Source organism: Amblyomma mixtum, chromosome 3 (assembly GCF_055824585.1).
Source record: "Amblyomma mixtum isolate Tamu chromosome 3, ASM5582458v1, whole genome shotgun sequence".
Classification (NCBI taxonomy): Eukaryota; Metazoa; Arthropoda; class Arachnida; order Ixodida; family Ixodidae; genus Amblyomma; species Amblyomma mixtum.
The window spans coordinates 170066929-170078637 of record NC_143014.1 but is presented as its reverse complement, the minus strand read 5'-3'; the positions used below and the strand labels follow the sequence as shown (position 1 = coordinate 170078637).

Below are 11709 nucleotides of genomic sequence, written 5' to 3'. Positions count from 1 at the left end.
CGCCTCCATCGAAATTCGACCGCCGCGGCCGGGATCGAACCCGCGTCTTTCGGGTCTGCAGCCGAGCGTCATAACCACTTAGCCGCCACGGCGGCGCTCACGTAAAGTTGCGTCAAGGCTTCCAGAAGAAAGTGGTATGTGCATCCCAGATTAATGAAACCAGCGAGATATTGAAATTCCCACTCCGCATGTAAAGCTGTTCACCTAAGGGGCCCTTGATGGTTTGGTTTGGTTTAGTTTATGGGGTTTAACGTCCCAAAGCGACTCAGGCTATGAGAGACGCCGTAGTGAAGGGCTCCGGAAATTTCGACCACCTGGGGTTCTTTAACGTGCACTGACATCGCACAGTACACGGGCCGTTGAGGTATCTCAGATAATAATAATAATAATAATAATAAAACATTTCTTGCCGTCGAGTTGCGCAGCTCGATGTACTTTTTTCATTTAGCCTAGTTAGTTTTTTATCTAATTTAATTATTAAAGATTTCCTATACTCATTTTAAACCCAAGATAAACCTATACTCGGAAACATTCTATTGAGCTTACAGTAGCAACCTACCTTCTGCTTGAACATTTAATCCGGCATTTAAAAGTCTGCCAAATAATAAAAAAAAGTGACAGGACAGCGCTCTTGAGATACCGCACCGTAGATCTCTCAGCAGTGTTTTGATCGAACGAATCGTACGCTATGACCATGCCGAAGGCTGCAGCCGCACCTGTTTTCAACGGGCTGTACAATGATAATAAGAAAAAAAAACGGATGTGGCCTTGGACAACGGTACTTCACCGCTTTGTCTGTCCCTTTTGTTTTGTCTATGTAAAGACGGAATAAAACCGTTCTCTCAATCAATTTTCGATGGCTTTCTCGTCACTTATCAGAAACGTTAGTGCGCTTTCTGAAATCTGGACTTGGGTGCTGAAGCGCTATAAGGTCGCCGATCCCACTGCCAACCGCTCAGTTTGACTCTTTCAGCGCTCTACATGCTAAATCTTGGTCGAGAGCGGTGCGGTGCGGTACGGTAGCGCAAGAGTGCTAGCTGTCGCGGTAGCTTTTTTTATATTTCGTGGCTTTTTTTTTCTAAATGCCAGTTTAAGGTACGTTGCTGCAATAAGCTCAGTTAGCTGTTTGGGAAACCTCTGTACAACTTTAACAAATGCGCTTAGGACTAAAATGAATATTACCGATGTTAAATAATTTATATTGTCTAGTTAACCAACATACCAAATTAAAAGTAGGAAATATTTTGTGTCCCATTACGATAGCGAACAACATGTCGCTGTTTCACCTACTTGCGGAGCGCTTCTTATGCTCAACCTGTATAATGAGTGCTGCATGCAAAGCACAAGGCAACTATGTTTTTCATCTGCAGGCTCTCAAAGAATGCATACCATGGCCTTAAGTGCACAAGACAGGAGTATGTTTAAAATTTCTCAGGTTTGGCCAATTCCATTGGTTCAGGACATTTTGGGATCTAATTTGCCTACAAGTCCTTCAGAATAACAAATTTATGAGTTCGTGGATAGAAAATGCAAATACCTTTCAGCTGTATTTCTCTTTTAAGCCATCTTTGAGGACCAACATACCTTCTCTGGGCGTTAATTTCACTCGCAGCAGTACGTTTCCTGGCCGCTGCCACTTCACGAAAATTTCTTTTTCTGCTATAACTCTGGAGATGTCGGTGATGCAAAAAATACCATGCCTTCCCTCATTGCCAGCCCCCATGTTAGCATGCGCGCTAAGTGATCAACGGGTTGCATTTGGATGCAGAATGTCGCTATGTTTTGTTTACCCCTGCCTCAATACATAAAACACATGTCTCCGAACGAACAAAGCCTTCTCTGAGGTCGCTGCTGTTTTAGCCTCTGCACCAGCGTTCAATTATTTTACGACCCAGCGTTAACTAGCAATAGTTGGAGCTGCTGAGTGAAACCAGTACAGCATACCTGGCCACGGTTGTTCAGCGTTTTTGGCGTTACGGCACGGAGGCCATGGCCGCCATTAGATGGAGGCGAAATGCAAACAGTCCGTGTGCTGCGAGGTGCCAGCGTCCGCTAAAGAACCTCGAGGCAATCGAAATTACTGAGAAGTTCTTCACAACAGTGAAGGAATTATTAAGAGATCTCTGATAGCCCACCTGCAGCTTCGGGACTTTAAACTCTACACACAAAATAAGCAGAGCACAGCTTGCACAACGAAACGAGTAAGCTTTAAACCCCAATGCTCATCCACACCTACATCACAACAACTGTGCTTCGCGCGGGGTGCTGACAGTTTCAAACAGTGCGCAGTCTAAGGATTACCAAGCAGTCAGTATACGTAGCAATTTGCGATCAAAGCCTTCGGCGTGCGCATTTGTTTCCCACTTGCGAGCTATAATCACCGTGCGCGCAGGTGCAGAGACTTAGCTGTATATAGCAAGAAAGGGGATGTCTGCCAAGCATCTTTTCTCGGTCCAAAACGCGCTGCGAGAGCACGCGCGCAGGCAAAAACGCTCGAGCCTATTCGTGGTGGTAGAGGCGCCGCTGACGACATAGTTCTAGGAAGCTTTTAGGGCTGCGCACACGCTGGGGGGTGCGAGCCTTGACCGGCCGGCAGGGCCAACCATTTGTTTGCGCGGCGATTTTTTAACGCGACTTGCCGGCGGCCATTAGGCAGCCCTGTGGCGTGCGCACGCGACGCGGGTCGTAAATTAGGCCGCGCGCGGACGTGGCTGCCGCGGCCGACCTGGGCCGGTCTCATCAGCCGGAGTGGGGTCCGGCGGCCGGACCGGGGCGCACCCCGCCTCGGCGCCACGCGACGTGCCCCGCTGGAGCCCGGGCCAGATTGTGCTCTCACAGGGCTCCCGATTCTCGCGAAATTATTCTTGGCGAAGAGCGTTTTTGTTCTTATTTCCCTCGGTCTGAGCCAACCAAGTTTTTGAAACGAGTCAAGGGCGTCTGAGCTCGTTAAATCCTGCTCTCAACGCGCTGTCTCCCGCCGAACCATCTCCAGCCTCTTAGCGTGCTCCTCGCGGGATCTGTAAAAGTGAGCGTAGTCCCTGGCCAGATATATATGTGCGTGAGCTCCGCGAGTGCCGAGGGAGAGAAATAATTGCCCGCACAGAACAGCGCTCGGAATACCACCGCCGTTCATATACACAGGCTGCGGTCGGAGGAATGATGTATTTGATAGCTCTCAGTGTGAACAAAAGCACGGCAGAAAAAAAAAATTCAACTCGGCGCGGATTGATAGAAGCAGTGATAGATACGCGCTTTTGTTCAAATTCCGCAGTGTAACAGCTTAGTCGCGAATCGCCACGACATACGGTGACAATACTCTGTTCCACCTATATAGCGACATTTTGTTTCTAACTGAATGCACAAATTCAACCCTAATTGGCTACCACTGTCCCGTTTATTGCGTCGATGTCAGGAAGACTCGAAAATCCTATGGAACTTGGTGGGTTGACATATATTTGCGGGATTTCACTGTAAGGATGGCACAGTTTGCGCGGTTCCTCAAAGGAAAATCAATCAGGAATCTTCCACGTCCGCAAACTTGACGATATCGAGTCAATATAGCCATTTAATACGGCACATGGAACTAGCTATAACTCTACTTGAAAACAAGCAAACAAGGGAAGGGGAATGAGGGGCTCGTTATAAATATGACAGAAGCCAACAGCCACAGAAACCAAGGGGCACAGGGGTTTTTTTAATTTAATTATTTATTTTGTGGTGTTGACCAATTTAGAATACTACTGAACATCTTATCGCTTAAAGCAAATCGATTAGAAAAGCAGAAGAAAAAACAACCACATGCCGCCGGTGGGATCCGAACCCACGACCTCCGAATTACGCGTCCGGTGCTCTACCTCTGAGCTCAACACTACAAAATAAATTAATTAATTAAAAAAAAACCCTGTGCCCCTTGGTTTCTGTGGCTGTTGGCTTCTGTCATATTTATAACGAGCCCCGCATTCCCCTTCCATTGTTTGCTTAATTGCTTAGCGAGGGTCTCGGTTCTGGCAGCCTTGACGCCATAGGAAGCATAAGAGGGTTCTCACGCAGCTTCCACCCTCTCCGTTCGATGACGTTCTACGTCACACCTGCGGTAACTCAGGACGTTCTACGTCCGCCGCTTATGAACGTGGGTGGCGCTGATGAACACTCAAGGTTAGGTCACTTGTAAACATAAATACCCCCGAAAGCAGAAGATTTGACAGCCGTCGCCGTAGCTCAGAGGTAGAGCACCGGACGCGTAATTCGGAGGTCGTGGGTTCGGATCCCACCGGCGGCGTGTGGTTGTTTTTTCTTCTGCTTTTCTAATCGATTTGCTTTAAGCGATAACATATTCAGTAGTATTCTAAATTGGTCAACACCACAAAATAAATAAATTAAAAAACCACCTGTGCCCCTTGGTTTCTGTGGCTGTTGGCTTCTTTCCTACTTGAAAATAGGCGTTAAAGGGGCAAATATCAGGCTAGCAAAAAATAACTCACAGGACAGTTACCGCCTGTAACTACTGGTGGGAGGGCTAAAAAAAAACGTTTTTTGAAAAAAGAACTGTTTTTTTTTTCGCTTTTTTCTCCGAGTGGAAAACAAGAAAAAAAGCAGACATGGTCTAGAGGGTTCGTAAACTAGGTATTGAACAATTATTTCATCGATTACTAAAACTGTGATGGATGGCTACGACGAAAAAAAAAATTTAGAAAGCGCACTTCATCTAGTACGATGTTCCAGTTACAAAATAATGCAGGATTGAGCCACATAAACAGCGCGAAACGAGGACGGGACAAGAAAGGACACACAGCAACACAACACAAGCGTCGACTTCCAACTGTTTATTTGTTGCTGAGGCACTATTTATGTATAAACAACCCACGTATGTGTTCCTACATCAAGCCGCAGTGAGGAATAAGCAATTGGAAGTCACAGTTCGTGTTGTGTTGCTGTGCGCGCTTCCTTGTCCCGTCCTGGTTTCGCGCTGTTTAGGTGTTACGGATGACCAATTCCCCAACAAGCTTCAATTCTGGCTCCGAGCCATTGCATCGCGCTTTCCTGCCCCCTGGGCAAGGACGGCTGAAACGAGAAATATTGCGCTGCTCTGTCCTACATGAGAATGCGGCTGCGTGCGGCGAACAATCCACAGGTGCATTTTTTATTCAGCTGCAATCTCTTGTCTAGATACATATCTATGCCTAAAAATGCTTCCGTAAAAAAATAATAAATAACAGCTTATAGTGATTACTGGTTTTGGCAACATTCCATCACTTTCTATTTCTCAGGAAAAAAAAATGCCCAGGCTTAGCTTGGTTAAGCCAAGAATGCGTTGCATATTGCGCGGTCTTTTTGCGCGAGGTATTGCTTGGCGGCACTCGATTTTCTCAGCAGCTTTTCCTCCGTGACGTATGGATGGATGGATGGATAGGAGCGCCCACTTTGAAACGGGGCGGTGGCAACTGCCACCATGCTCAGCCGTCCTTTTTTTGTTTTGTTTTTGTTTTTCCTTTTCTCCTTCTTTTTCCTTTTCTTTTCTTTTCTTTTTTTTACGTGGTTTGGTGACGTCACCAAACCACGTGACGTGACGTCACGTGGTTTGGTGTATTGCAATCACTCAGTTCAGCCCTTGGGCGCGGCCGGGCAGCCCCCAAACCACGTGACGTGACGTCACCAAACCATGTGACGTCACGTCACGTGGTTTGGTGGCTGCCCGGCCGCGCCCAAGGGCTGAACTGAGTGATTGCAATATGCTGCGCATAAAAAAAGAATCAAGCCGCTAAGTGCCAAACGTGGTTTTGATGCAGAAACAAAGTGCAATTAAATCTGAATACCCTGGTGCGTTGAACGTGTGCAGACACCTGGTGAGATTTCTTCATACTTTTTTAAAGAGTATTTTCTAGTGTTTTCCACGCCACCCAGTCATACTCAATCGTCGAGAGTCGCCCGCTTTGCGAGTGCAACTGCAACTGATGGGCATTCGAATGCGAGCCGGAAGCTCGAGCGCTTGAAGCTATGGTATCGGTTCTTAGCAACAAAGCTGTCCCACAGGTGTATATTATTTGTGTCAGTGCCTCATCAAGCATTATCCGGCACTGCGGTGCAATATGCTCAACAGTCGTTTCTAAAAAGGGCACTGATCTGCTTGTCTGTGAGCTTCTTTTCCTTGGCGCATTCAGCTTTCGACGGCATACTACCGGATCTCGCCTTACTAGATGGGCTTCTGTGGAGACTGCAACCAGACGCCATCCTTGAAACCATCGTATAGACTGAACAGGTGGCTCTACGCTAGCAACTTCTCTCTCCTTTCTGCAATGCTCCAAATGCGCCTTCTTTGCATCATCATGACTCTGAAGTCCGACGAATGTGTCCATCATCGATACCACACGTCAGCCAATGGGGGTCTGGTAATCCGGAGCACCAAGCAATATGGCATACAAAGGTGAACAGGAATCCACGAAAAAAAAAAATTATGCTGTCAAACTTCGGGCATACCTGGATATAATTTCTTTTTATCTGTATATTCTAGCTTTGAGTATCTTCCCTATCTCTCCAATAATTCCGAAAAAAAAAAAAGAACAGGTTTTATTCCTTGATTTTTTTTTTCTTCAGAACTTGGACCTTTAACACGAATTACAGCGAAAACTTCGGCGACACGCAGTGCTGATTATTTGCGACTATGTCATTTTGCCTCTATGTCGGCGGCACGTCAAGTCGGATATTGAGATCTGCTAAGGGTTTTCCCGCGGCGCGTTTGGGCCCGGCTTTACGCGTGCGTTCGTCCTCTGTTCCGCCCGCCGCTCGTTAGCGAGCTCCCGAGCTCGACGCTTCGTCTCAGCCGCATCCACGGCCCGCTAACGCTGACATTTGCACTCTCTTTGTTCCGGCTGCACGGCGAGCGATAGGTCTTCGCCGACGATGCGCTTCCGTTTGCGATCTCGTGCCCACCGCAACGCATAGGTTGTGGAAGTCACTTGCGTCTCCGCTGCGCTGTTGGTCTTTTCAGAGCTTTAACAGTTTAATTTGTTTGTTTAGGACCGTGAATGGTTGCGATAGGACTTGTGCGCTGCTCATTGGTACCAAACACCAATTAGCGGCAACACCCGGGGTAATATTCCGCTTGCAAGTCGCTTCTTTCAAAACTTAATTTCAACTGAGCACCACTATACTCATGCTGTCACGTAAAGCCCTCGTGGCCCTTGGTAAGACCACCTTATTTCAAGCGAGTTACTCCTGCAATCGAAATTAAGCAACTGCTTCCTTGCCGCTGTCTTTCCAGGCCAATAGTGATGCCACGAAGGTGGGCAGCCTTTGCCGTAGGGCCGTTCCACCGTTGTGTAAAGCACTCGTGCCACTAATTAAGGGACAGAAAGCCTTGACAAAAGGAACGAGACATTTGTTAATAGAAACCTACGACTGAGGGAAGCGCAAAAAAAAAAACTTGGGCGCCTTATTAACCGCATTCTACAAGAAAATGCGGAAGCCTTTAGGTTGCTTGCTGTGGTGTCTGCAAGTGTCTGCAAGTGTCTGATGTCCTTCTTGGGATTTTCCCGCCTGAACTCCGGTTGGAACCGGTTACATTGTCCTTATATTGTATGCATGAGTCATCTCCTTCTAGAAAGTTCGAGTACCTTTCATTGAATTATAATATGGGATTATACTAATCGACCTACTATTCCAACTTAATTCATTTACTAATCCACCATATTCAAGTTTCTGGGAAATTTCGGGGGTAGTTTGGAATTTTTCTGGGTGGGTAAATTTCCAAATTTTCGGGTCCGCCTGTCACGGTAGGCAGGTTGCTCACAATCCGGTGGCCAGGTTGCCACCTGCCACTATGAGCAGGTTGTGGTGACGTCACAAAATCACGTGACATATCTCGACCAATCAGGGATTTTTTTGCCGGAAACTGTATGGCGACAATCTAAATGGTATCGGATTAGACCTTTTTTTTTGCCTTCCGAAGCAATGTGAAGCATGGTAAAAACAGCTGCACACACTGACGGCGCAGAAACCCAGGGCACACATCAGAGCGGAGTAACTTGAGATGGCATCGTTGACTGCCGTCTTCCTCGCCTTATTTTGTTTCTTTTTCTTTTAATTAGATAGCAGTCTGCCGCGCCTGTGGCAGGCACTTGAAAAGCCGGCTGACTTTGGCCCTTGGCGCCGTTTTCCCCATTGCTGTCTGTGGAGAGACGATTCCCTCTAACTTGACTGTCGAGATGTTTTTATTTCCCACAATAGCTGCTGCCAGTGGTTTTCAGCTATCCCTAGTTCCAGCGTTGCATCTTAGAGTTCCGTTTTCCTCCTTGTTTCCATTTGACTATTCGCCGTTCTTTCAGTTTTTATTTCCCTGTTCGCAATTCTTCTTGCGTTCCATCATTTATGTTTCCTACTTACGCTTTGCTTGCTTTGTTCCTTTCGGTAGCTTTTATTTTTTTAAATAAAGCTTGAGATTAAGGGACGCGTATTCGTCAGTGTTCCGCAAGTGCTTGGTTATGAGGAAAGTAATCTTCGTGATGTTTTGCTTACGTGGCACTCTGTTCTTGAACAGGGTGGCCGAAGTATATACTTACGTCTTCTAAGACAAACACTTTGCCGTCTGGCTCGCTTGCGCGCAATACGCCCTGTATGTTTTCCCAGCAGAGCCCCGTGAACGTCTAAGTTTATTCAGTTGTCTTTCTTCTTAATGCATCTTAAAGCGAGAAGGGGGGGGGGGGGGGTAGTATAGCGAAAATTTAATCGATAATGAGTCTAATGTTAGACCAGCCCTTGGACGGCTTCCTGTTGCCAACAACACGATCGTAGTGCCTTGGTGCACATCCTACGGTCGTTTAATATCCCGTTTAATATTATTTTTTAATATTCTAGCCACTTCTTGCAGTCTCCGAAAGTTTGCCGTGTACTTGGCCGCAATTTGTGGAGGTGTGCGGCTGCATAGTAACTGAGACTCTGAACATTCGTCTTGGTGCAGCGCATATGACTCGATTCCTCGGCATTCAGCTTAATCTGCACTGACTAGCCTCTTATAAGCGCGACTCGATACGCTGTGAAACTGAAGTAAAAGAGCTTAGGCTTTCTTTTTTTTTACTTTGTTGAGGAGGCTCAGCTCTTCAAAGTCAAATTTATTTCAGCACCAACGTCCACTGGACAGGTGGAATGTTGAGGGGGGCAAGCAAAAAGCCTAAGAAGGCTTGACAAAGGCCAGCATCCCGTTTGCAGGGGGCCGAGCGAAGCAGAGCCGACTTGATAAAAAGTTCATGTAAGTTGCACGAAACAAGCAAAAAATAAAAAGCACATGGCAGTACAAACAAAACTAAGTACAAGTACATTAATATCAATACAAGAATTACAATGCAAGTGAAATGAAACAAAAAAAGAGTGGAAGAGCTGATTACAAGGTAAGGCTGACACTATAGAATTTCACAAGATTGGAAACTTGAGAAAATAAAAGCTATAATATACATACAAAGCAGAATCACTGATGGGTCATAAAAAGTGAAGAGTACGTTTATGGAAATGAGTAAAATGCTCAGAAATTTAATACACTTGGTAAAGTGTCCCGCAGCATCTGGTGACCGTAATTTGTTCGTATGTATGGCAACTGCCATTGTTCTGTGCTTCTTGTGTTGTAGACACTTTGCCGTAATTTCATATCTGCAAGTTCTTTGAGATAAGGGTCGTTATTTTTCATCGAGGTGTGGCAGCATGAGGCAAGCACTGAATTGTAGAGATTTGGCAATGGGATGAGGTTCAGTTTTTCCAAAATGGGGTTGATGCGCGCTTCATTAACCGCATTTGAAATGATGCGCACTGCTTTCTTTTGTAACTTGTGTATTTTATCTAGGTTCGCAGCAGTAGTAGTGCCCCAAACTAAGTAACAATATCTTAGTATAGAAAAAAAGCGGCTATGACAGAACATTAACTTTATGTTTTGATTGGTTTGGTTCATGGGGTTTAACGTCCCAAAGCGACTGAGGCTATGAGAGATGCCGTAGTGAAGGGCTCCGGAAATTTCGACCACCTGAGGTTCTTTAACGTGCACTGACATCGCACAGTACACGGGCCTCGAATTTCTCCTCCAAAGAAATTCAACCGCCGCGGCCGGGATCGAACCCGCGTCTTTCGGGTCAGCAGCCGAGCACCATAGCCACTGAGCCACCACGGCGGCGCCTTTATGTTTTAGGGCAAAACGAATCGCATGGGCGATCACATCCCAAAACTACGAGATAATTTAGAGCAGGTCATCTGAACGTCATCTGCAAAGTATCCCGATTGCATCAGCTTTAACACAAGAGAGTCGCCTCACTACCACTGTTTTCTTTTTCTGTACACTGTCGATTGCTGGTTAAATATTGATGGTCGAGTTTCTTCTCTCCCGAGTCGTTGACTCTCTATAGAGTGGCCAGTGTGCGACGCATTTGCGCGGCATGGCGTGGAAGTTACATAACTGAACGCTTTGATGGCTTCGCCCACACTCGCGCTTTAAGCGCGCAGTTCCCCACTCCTTCGGCGAAGGCGGCGCAGTATGCGCCTATTGTTTTCGCGAAAGGTTTTCTGCCTCTCGGCGCTGAGTTGGACTCAGACCCTTACTTGGCTGTATCATGCATCCTCTCTTTGCGTATGCCCGCGGGAACTCTGGTACTTCACGCTCAGCAATTTCCCATGAACGGTGGCAAACTGACCTGGCGTTGGTGGTTTGGCTTCAAACGGAGTGAATTTGCTCAGGGCGAAGTTGACCTCCTTTTTTTTTTTTTTGCGTGTCCCCACGCACCCACTCACCCCTGCACCCCCGGAAAAAAAACTCCTTCCAAACTTCATTACTCACTCTAGCGGAATTGTGTTAGCAATTGCCGAGGCTCTCTAGCCCTGTCTCGAATTCATTTGGTTGCAAAACCTCGTGCCTCTTGGCAGCCAACAAGACATTGTTCTCGCCAGGTAATTTTCATTTAGAAAATGGAGCATAGGGGCGGTAAGGCCGGAGGTGTTAAGGCCTTCGTTCAGAGTACAAAAAATACCTGTGAGTAAATCTGACGCCTGTTCACTCGGAACATACGAATTTCAAGCCTTCAAACCGTCCCGCACAGGTTTATAGCAATGACAGCGCTTTCATTCTGCGCCATGCATTTTGTTATGTGCGGCCAAAACCACGCGCTGCATTCAGTGGGCAGACGCTTAGCGTTTCTCGAGGTCTACTCTTGCATGGAATGGATGCCACATACAAACGATAAATTAGTGGTCTCTTGTTCCGAAATTTTATTTGATTGAGCGGAAGCGTTTTGTTTATTGGCGACAATTCACGTTTTGGTGCCCCATCACGCATGCTAAATTATAAAGAGAGATATCTCGCCTGCTCGCCTGCTCGCATCCCATTTCCTTTTTTCTTGACAAGAAGACTCATGCAATTTTCACGTATGACGTGTCCGTTTGTGTACATAGTGGGTCGTAGATTGAAAGGGTGCCCGCAGTTCTCCGTTGATGCGATGGGATGCAGATACGCAATTTCCCCGACGAGCAATGCCGCCTGCTCTCTGGAAGCAGCCGCGCCTAGACTTGCGTAATGGCGCAGCGTGCACCAAGTGTTTCCTGCGTAGAATAAGATGCCCTCGCAGAACATTCAGTTCCGGCGGCTGTTCGTATCAACACATCGATCGTCGCCTCTCAGACTGCGTTGAGTATGCGTCTCATCCACAGAAACATCGAGCAAACTGAGCACTCGTCGCGGAAGTC

General features: G+C 46.8%; 1 protein-coding gene across 1 annotated transcript in view; it reads left to right on the top strand.

Moving 5' to 3' along the window:
• Positions 1–11709, top strand: part of LOC149352684 (uncharacterized) — a 290443-nt gene that overhangs the window by 143196 nt on the left and 135538 nt on the right. The gene's annotated exons all lie outside the window — the stretch shown is intronic.